This window comes from Callospermophilus lateralis, chromosome 6 (genome assembly GCF_048772815.1).
Source record: "Callospermophilus lateralis isolate mCalLat2 chromosome 6, mCalLat2.hap1, whole genome shotgun sequence".
Taxonomy (NCBI): domain Eukaryota; kingdom Metazoa; phylum Chordata; class Mammalia; order Rodentia; family Sciuridae; genus Callospermophilus; species Callospermophilus lateralis.
This window is the reverse complement of record NC_135310.1, coordinates 127175070-127184666: the sequence shown is the minus strand read 5'-3', so window position 1 is coordinate 127184666 and position 9597 is coordinate 127175070. Positions and strand designations below refer to the sequence as shown.

Here is a 9597-nt window from a genome sequence, read left to right as displayed (position 1 = left end):
ATTTTTCTCACATTCTATCAGTTGTCTCTTCACTCTGCTGTTTCCTTTGTCATGTAGAAGATTTTAATTTGATGCCATCCACTTATTGATTATATGGAAGAAAAGAAGACCCAGAATAGGTAAGGCAATCCTGAGCATAAAGAGCAATGCTGAAGGCATCACAGTTCCTCATTTTGAATTATACTACAGAGCCATAGCAACAAAAATTGCATGGTACTAACATAAAAACAAACAAGTAGATCAATGAAACAGATAGAAGACACAGAAACAAACACAGAAACAAACACATACACCTACTATCATTTGATTTTTGACAAAGGTGTCAAAAGTATACATTGGAGAAAAGATAGCCTCTTTAATAAGTGGTGCTGGGAAAACTAAATAGTTAATATATAGAAGACTGAAATTAGATCTCTGTACAAAGTTCACTCGAAACGGATCCAAGACTAAGTATAAGACAAGGCACTTTGCAGTTATTAGAAGAAAAAAAATAGGGACAATACTTCAAAATAAATGTATAGGCAAAGACTTCCTGAATAGGATCCTGACAGTTCAAGATCCTTTAAATTTTCACTTTGTACTAGCATTTCAGTCATTGAATCAGAAATTGATAGAAAATAATAATCAAGAAAATAAGAGTAATTTTTTATTTTACCATGTTAAGCAAAACTGCTGAAGAATTTTTATCACAATTTAGTGATTAAATCTTATCTTGATTAATTAAAACTTTACCTCTAGTAATGCAAGCATCATATTTATTAAGCAAAATTACAGTCCTCCAGTATGTATAGCTTGAGCTCAATTAAATGGTAAATGCAGTCCCTCTCCAATTATAAAAGATATGGAAAGGGGAAAACTAGACTTCTAATGCTATTGGTAATAATAATATTTACTCATTAATAAGAAGTTTCTTGAATAGAGCTTCCAGCTAATACATGATTGGTGTTAGTGTGGTATAATGGTTAGGAATGTGCTCTCTGAGACACACTGTTTGGGTTTAAATCTAGGCTTTTCCAGGTACCAGATATGTGATCTTTGAGAAGTTCTTTTAACCTCTCTGCTTCCATTGCTTTACTTCTCAAATGAGAATAGTAGTAGAGTCTAACTCCTGGTGAATTAAATAATAAGTTGATAAGAATATTTAGAACCATTCAGTAATAAAACTAGAATATAAGACATACTTTGAAAATGTAGAATTGATACTAAGCTCAAGAACTATTTTCTAATTACTTATTTATACTTTTAGGGCATTTTTGAAAAGTTTCCTCAAGTGGACTTTTCCTTTCTAGAGGTGGACTTTATGCTTATCTTATAATGCTAGTGGCTCCTTAGCAACCAGTACTTTAAAAAAAATGTGTTATAAAGTAGTCTGTCAGTTTGAAATCATTAGGTATTCCTCCTAGAAATCAAAGATCACATTCAAAGCAAATTATATGCATGTTTCCTAAAAGTGTTAATGTGCTAATCTGTTGGTTCCCTGATCTAGGCAAAATGCCATAGTATTCCACATGAGCAAAATATCATGGTTCTTGAAGATTTCATATAAATATTACCCACTGTGTTTTAACATTTCTGAGTGTTATGCTTCCCCATTAAAGTCAACAAGCTGGAACTGGCATTGGGATCAGTAGAATGGTTTTACTTTAAATTACAACTCCAACTCCTCCTAATAAGGAAGAGTGGGCTGATTAGGCTATTAATCCTTTCACTCTAGTAAACATTTTGATTCTGCATCAGAACAATGAAACCATTACATTTTGAGCTTTTGCCCTTGGGAAATATCTCTAAATATTTCTAGGGTTCAAGGGTGGTACAACTGAATATTCAGTGAAAAGGAGGAGTCATCCTTCAGCTAGTGAAATCATTCTTTTGATGGGGTAGGAACAGGATGAGGAAGAGACAGAGAATGAAGTGAAAAGTCATTTTGGTTACTGAGTGGAGGGAAGGCTCCATACTCAAGAAAGGTTATGAGGAGGGTGAGTACTCCTAATAGGAAATACGAATATGCACCTTCCCTCTTTCATGGCTCAGTGTCTTACTGCATTTATACAAGCTGATTGCTTTTACTTCTCAAAATAATATTGACATTTTGGTCTTTGTTGAAATCAGAAGAAACTAAAAGATACAAAATTTGATATAATTTACCCTTTTTCTCTTTCCGGTCATAAATAAATAACTACAAGTGAATATGCTCCAGTTTTGTGTGTGTGTGTGTGTGTGTGTGTGTGTATTTTCATCTCTTTTTTTCTTCTCTCTCTCTCTCTCTCTCTCTCTCTCTCTCTCTCTCTCTCTCTCTCTCTCTCTCCTTTTGTTGGTATGGCCTTCCTTTTTATTTTGTCCAAAGCAACGTACCTCTTAAAAATAATAATGATAATTCATACCCAATTTGGTTTACAAGGTATTTGGGTAGCATGACACTACATGTTGCATGTGAGGGTTAACAGCAGACATGCCCATGTGCCCATACTTGGCCAATTAAATCACCTTTGGTTCAAATGTACTGTGGTACTCTATAATCTGAAACTTGCCATAATTGATATGCTAGCCTTTCACCTCAGGGCCTGTGCATAAGCAACTACCTTTTTTTTTTTTTTTTTGCTTTTTCCTCAGTAGGAAGGCCCCATATTCCTTTAGGCCTCATATGATTGTATTTTTCCACAACTTTGTCAATAGTGCCATCTCTTCTAGGAGAAAGTCATTAAGTTTTAGGAAAAAGGGCTAACTTTCTCATTTATGGTGTGAGGTATCTCTAGTAGGTGACTCATATAAATTGTCTTAGCTTTAGGGCTAATTCTTTCTGTCTTCCTTAATCATTTACCTTATACTTGATGTAAATGTGGAGGGGTGACTTGATGGTACAAATTATTTACAAGCTACTGAAAAATTGATGTCAAAAGCTCCTATCCCAGTAGGTTCAGTGTTCTTGCGCTACTCCCTCCAAGGTGTCTTGAACACTGATGATCTTTATTTAACATAATGTTCAACTATGTCTTTTTTTAACTATAAATTCAGCATATACTTTTGAAGAAAATTTGAAAAAATACTCCAAAGCAAGGAGAAGCAAATAATAATCACTCATAATCTGAATATTCAGAGATAATACCCTTTAATATTTTATTTTTCCACTTACCATTTCTTTCATATATCCTTCTTTTATAACCAAAAGTAAATTGAAGCTTCACATTTAGCTATGATTTTTGTCTTCTAATTCTGTTCAGTTAGCACCACATGCTGAGCATTTATGAAGACATAAAGTACTCTTCAAAAGCACGACTTTAAAAGGTTGTCCATTTTCTGACTTTACGATTTGTACTATGACTCAGGTTTTCTGTTCTCAGCATTAAATATGAGGTGAGTTCAAGTCCATCACTCTTAGTAACAAGGCTGGAGTAAAGTTCTGTCTTTCTCAGCTCCTTTCACCTCACCTTGTAAGGAGGCAGCTTGGATTGTAAAATGGAGATAGGCAACACCAGAGCATTTGTCTTTATGGCTGAATAAAACTCCAATCACAGTCACATTGGTGTGTTCGCAATTGCCTTCATGACCAGTGCAGTCAGAAAATGAAAGGACCTCAATTGGTCCCCACAGACAGGTTGCAAAGAGTAAAATCCCACAAAGCCCTCATCATTTGGACAATTCAAGCTCTCCCTACCTCATCTCCACCAGTTCTCCATCCATCACTGTGAGGGCCCACCAGTCTTCCAGAGCACATGCATCCTCCTCCCTCCCCACACTTTTTTTTCCTCACATTTTTTATTGGTGCTTTATATTTGCACATACTGATGGGATTTGTTGCTACATATTCATACGCACACAATACACAATATAATGATGTAATTTAGTCAATACCATTCTCCAGCTCTTCCCACTTCTCTCACTCCTTGGTCCTTTTCCATTACTTATTTTCACAAGATCTACCTCCATCTTTCTTTTCCTTTTACCTCTCAAGCTTCTGCAGATTTAAAAAAAAAATGACCCTTAATCTTCTGAGTTCGACTTATTTTGTTTTACATAAAGGTCTCTAGTTCTGTCCAGTTTTCTGCAAATGGTTCATTTGTCTTTATGACTGAATAAAACTCCAATATACCACATTTTCTTTCTGTTCATTGGCTTACGGACACCAAGACTAGTTCCATAGCTTGATTACTGTGAATTGTGCTGCTATACACATTGGTATGCATGTACCACAGTAGTATTATGACTTTAATTCTTCAGGAAGGGGACTGAGGAGTTATATACTGGGTCAATTTTGGTGGCTCCATGCATAACCTTTTGAGGAAACTCCATGCTGATTTTCATAATGGTTGTACTAATTTACAACCCCACCAACAATGTAAAAGTGGTCCTTTTTCTTCACATCTTCTCTAGCATTTATTATTATTATATTTTTAATGACTGCCAATTGACTGGTTTGAGATGAAATCTCAGTGTAGTTTACAAGTGTCATTGACTTAAAAACAAGTCTTTCAGGCTGGTAACTGCATCATCTTCAAATAGGGAGTTCATATTGGTAAGATTCAAAGAGACTGAGACTCTTCATCAGTAAACACAGTCACATTATTTGAAACCTGATCACTTGAATTATGTGGTACCTTTGTATCAACCAACTTCTAGACTCCTAGGGCTAGACAATCTGACTCACTGAGATTAGTTACTTTATCTGTGACAGCAGTTTCATCTAGAAGCTTGCACTCTCTTTCTTGGATACACAATCAGCATAATCCAGAAAACAGCAAAAACAAAACAAAAAAAAAAACCCAAATAAAACCTTTTTCTGATCATTGAAACTGCAACTACATCACTTTTTTTTTCTCTGTAAAAATGTTGTAAATTTATTTTTGGTCTGAGGTGGTGTGCTTAAGTTTTTTGTATGAGTAGGCCCATATTCCAGGGCAATCACAAACATTACATAAGAGTTCAATGATTCATTATTTTTGAGCTATTTTTCTTGGTCTTTGTAAACAAGAGAGAATACTGATTCAATAGATCATCTTCTGACAGCTCTTCACTTCTGGGTCTTTTCACCATGGATGACTTCATTGGGAGACTTAACCATTTAGTACTAATCATTTGTTCAATGCCCACAGTACTTACTTGGATTTTTCTTCAATTGTGGAGTATCTGGAACAATATCCAACTTGAGTCTAGGGCAATAATTCCTATGCAGATGCTATTAACAGTAGATGACTTTTGCCATGTTTTTGCCTTCCCAGTATGACTTCTTGATAGGTCAGGTACAGCAATGTCTGGATTGTAGTTATCTATCCATTCAAAATATTTATCTCCTATTTCTTTGAGCTATTTGAAGAGCTCCTGAGTCATCAACATATCATCCAACGTAATTAGTGTTTCTGATCAATGTCATCTTTGGAGTCATTCAAAATGACAGGTTTCCTTTTGATGTGATCAAAAACTAGTTGAAAAAGGAAAGTATTGTTGGCTCAAATAAATCCTTTGATGTAATCCTCTGTTTATCTTGAAACAGAGGATTACATCAAAGGACATTATCTTGAGATAATGTTCAATTTTCTTGATAATCTTTATGTCTGGATTATTGTTCATATGAGCACTGTTCTTTAAATTTAGTTTTTATTCTAATTTGTTATATAGAAGAATGCATTACAATTCATATTACACCTGTACAGCACAATTTTTCATATTTCTGATTGTATACAAAGTATATTCACACAATTCATGTCTTCATACATGTACTTAGGGTAATGATATCCATTTGATATCCATTTCATTCCACCATCTTTTCTGCTCCCATGTGCTCTCCCTTTGCCTCCAAGTCCTTTGCCCTATCTGGAGTTCATCTAATCCTCCCATGCTCCCCCTCCCAACCTCATTACGAATCATCCTCCTTATATCAGAGTAAACATTCAGCATTTGGTTTTTTGGGATTGGCTAACTTCACTTGGCATTATATTCTCCAATTCCATCCATTTACCTGCAAATGCCATGATTTTATTCTCTTTAATAGCTACGTAATGTTCCATTGTGTATATATACCACATTTTCTTTATCCATTCATCTACAGAAGGACATCTAGATTGGTTTCACAGTTTAGCTATTGTGAATTGTGCTGCTATAAACATTGATGTGGCTGTGTCCCTGTAGTATGCTGTTTTTAAGTCCTTTGGGTATAGACCAAGAAGTGAGATAGCTGGGTCAAATGGTTGTTTCATTCCCAGTTTTCCAAGGAATCTCCATACTGCTTTCCATATTGGCTGCACCAATTTGCAGGCCCATCAGCAATGTATGAGTATGCCTTTCCCCCCACATCCTCGCCAACATTTATTGTTGTTTGTGTTCTTAATAGCTACCATTCTGACTGGAGTGAGATGAAATCTTAGAGTAGTTTTGATTTGCATTTCTCCAGTTGCTAGAGATGTTGAACATTTTTTCATATATTTGTTGATACATTGTGTATCATCTTCTGAGAGGTGTCTGTTCAGTTCCTTGGCACATTTATTGATTGGGTTATTTGGGGGTTTTTTGGTGTTAAGGTTTTTGAGTTCTTTATATACCCTAAAAATTAGTGCCCTATCTGATGTGCAAGTGGGTGGTAAAATTTGCTCCCAAAGATGTAGGCTCTCTATTTACTTCACTGTTTCTTTTGCTGAGAAGAAGCTTTTTAGTTTGAATCCATCCCATTTATTGATTCTTGATTTTAATTCTTGCTATAAGAGTCTTATTAAGAAAGTTGGGGCCTAATCCCACATGATTAGGTTGAATTAGGTCCTCAAATCACTTTGAGTTGAGTTTTGTGCTTGGTGAGATATAGAATTTAATTTCATTTTGTTGCATATGGATTTCCAGTTTTCCCAGCACCATTTGTTGAAGAGGCTATCTTTTCTCCAATGTATGTTTTGGGCAACTTAGTCTAATATAAGATAACTGTAATTATGTGGGTTAGTTTCTATGTCCTCTATTCTGTACCATTGGTCTACCAGTGCCAATACTATGCTGTTTTTTTAATTGTTTTAGTTGTTGATGAACTTTATTGTCTTTAATATTATGTGGTGCTGAGGATGGAACCCAGTGCCTCATGCAACCACTGAGCCACAACCCCAGCCCTACCATGCTGTTTTTGTTACTATTGTTCTGTAGTATAGTTTAAGGTATGGTATAGTGATGCCACCTGCTTCATTCTTCTTGCTAAGAATTGCTTTAGCTATTCTGGATCTCAAATTTTTCCAGATGAATTTCATGACTGCTTTTTCTATTTCTATGAGAAATGTCATTGGGATTTTGATTGGAATTGCATTATATCTGTATAGTGCTTTTGGTAGTATGGTCATTTTGACAATAGTAATTCTGCCTATCCAAGAGCAAGGTAGATCTTTTCATATTCTAAGATCTTCTTTGATTTCTTTCTTTAGTGTTCTATAGTTTTCATTGTAGAGGTCTTTCACCTCTTTCATTAGGATGATTCCCAAGTATTTAATTAATTAATTAATTAATTAATTAATCTATTTATTGAGGCTATTGTAAATAGGGTAGTTTTCCTTGTTTCCCTTTCAGAGGATTTGTCACTGATATATAGAAAAGCCTTTGATTTATGGGAGTTGACTTTATATCCTACTACTTTGCTGAATTCATTTACTAGTTCTAAAAGTTTTCTGGTGGAATTTTGTGGGTCTTTTATGTATAGAATCCTATCATCAACAAATAGTGCTAATTTGAGTTCTTCTTTTCATATTTGTATCCCTTTAATTCTTTCATCTGTCTAATTGCTCTGGCCAGTGTGTGAAGAACTATGTTAAATGGAATTGATGAAAGAGGGCATCCCTGTCTTGTTCCAGTTATTAGAGGGAATGCTTTCAATCTTTCTCCATTTAGAATGATGTTGGCCTGCAGCTTAGCAAAGATAGATTTTATGATGTTGAGATATGCTCCTGTAATTCCTAGTTTTTATAGTGTTTTGAACATGAAGGTGTGCTGTATTTTGTTGAATGCTTTTTCTTCATCTATTGAGATGAACATATGATCAGTCTGAGTATTTGCATTCCTTTGCTAAACCAATCCCACACAATGACAAGAGATAGTCACAACCTGAAAGAATGCAAATGTAATAGAACTTCTCTTCTGCACATACATCCCAAGCTGTCTTCAAATGCCTAGCTGAGCCTGATCAATCTCTATTCCATTTCCAAACTGATCCATTTTAAAAATCACCTTCTTGCAGCCCAAAGCTAGGTCAGAGTTTTCTATTATTAGAGCTTGTACAGTGTCAGTTTTGTCAAGATAGGCCAACTGTGCATCAGCTTCATATGGAGCCATGAGAAAATCTACCTCCTGAGAGTGTGCTGCCTTAATTACTTTGTGAGCCATGGCATGTGTGATATTGATAGAATTAATGAAACATTTTCAGGCTTCTGTGACTTTCCCTTCGTGGAGAAGCTGCTTTCCCTTAAGAAGATCTGCTTTTTATCTTTCTGTTCTAGACCTCTCTATTTCCTTTTTTAGAAGGTAAAGTACATGCATCAAATACAAGAATAGGTGACCCCATGAGATAGTAACATATTTACAAATTTCACACACAATTCTATGTATCTATCAGTAGGTTCCCATTTTAGTAGTTTTTCAGCATAAGCAATAGCTCCTTTGTGAAGCTGACAATAGGTATTCACAAGTATTAGCTTCCCTTTATACTTCCTTACATGGATGGGCTCAGAAGTTTCTATGATAAATTGTAGTAATTCTTGTATCTGCATAGTCTCCCCAATTTAACCTATTGCTATCCTATTAGAGCTCTTATGCTCTAGTCCAATCATTTTCAAATTTCAGAAGTTGGAAGATTTATAACTCCCCTCCAGTGACTGAGTCACTAGTTTTGGATTGTGATGGGATATTCTGGATGCAGGTGGTCAAGTTACAGCTTCCGATCATTAGTCTCCTATCTCTCGGGTAATATCTCTAATAAGGGTTGTTGGTCACATTGAGGAAAATGAAAAGTGACATACATTTTGTGAAACCTAGGTAAATTTCTCCTAAGTCAGGTAAATAGCCTCCGGTAAGTATTTCCTCTTTGGCACAGTAGAAATGACTGCATGCCACTCAAGGAGATCACTGGTGGTATCCAAGAAACAGTACCAGCAACAACTTCACTACTTTATCCTGTCTCTAGAGGATGTGCAGCCATGGCTACAAGCCCACTTCATACTCCACATTTCTTTTGGCTTGAGCCAGTGCAAAAAAGGCGAAGGATGCAGAAAACAGGTAGCCTGGCTACAGTCGCAAGCAGAGGACAGGCCCTTCGTGTATTTTGATTTGTATTTCCCTAATTGCTAATGATGCTGAACATGTTTTTATAGATTTTCTTGCCCATTTGTATTTATTCTTGTGAGAAGTGTCTGTTTAATTTGTTTGCCCATTTATTAATCGGGTTCTTTGACTTTTTGGTGTAGTTTTCCGAATTCTTTATATATTCCAGATATTAATCGTCTGTCAGAAGAGTAGCTAGCAAAGTTGTTCTCCCATTCTGTAAGTTCTCTCATCACATTCCTAATTTTTTCATTTATTATGCAGAAACTTTTTAATTTGATGCCATCTCATTTATTAACTTTTGGCAGTATTTCCTGATTTTTAGGT

The 9597-nt window shown here is 35.5% G+C and overlaps 1 pseudogene; it reads right to left on the bottom strand.

Annotated features, from left to right (window-relative positions):
- Positions 1-4798: 4798 nt before the first annotated feature.
- LOC143402053 (exonuclease 1 pseudogene) lies at positions 4799-8720 on the bottom strand (annotated as a pseudogene).
- Between the last annotated feature and the right edge of the window lie 877 nt (positions 8721-9597).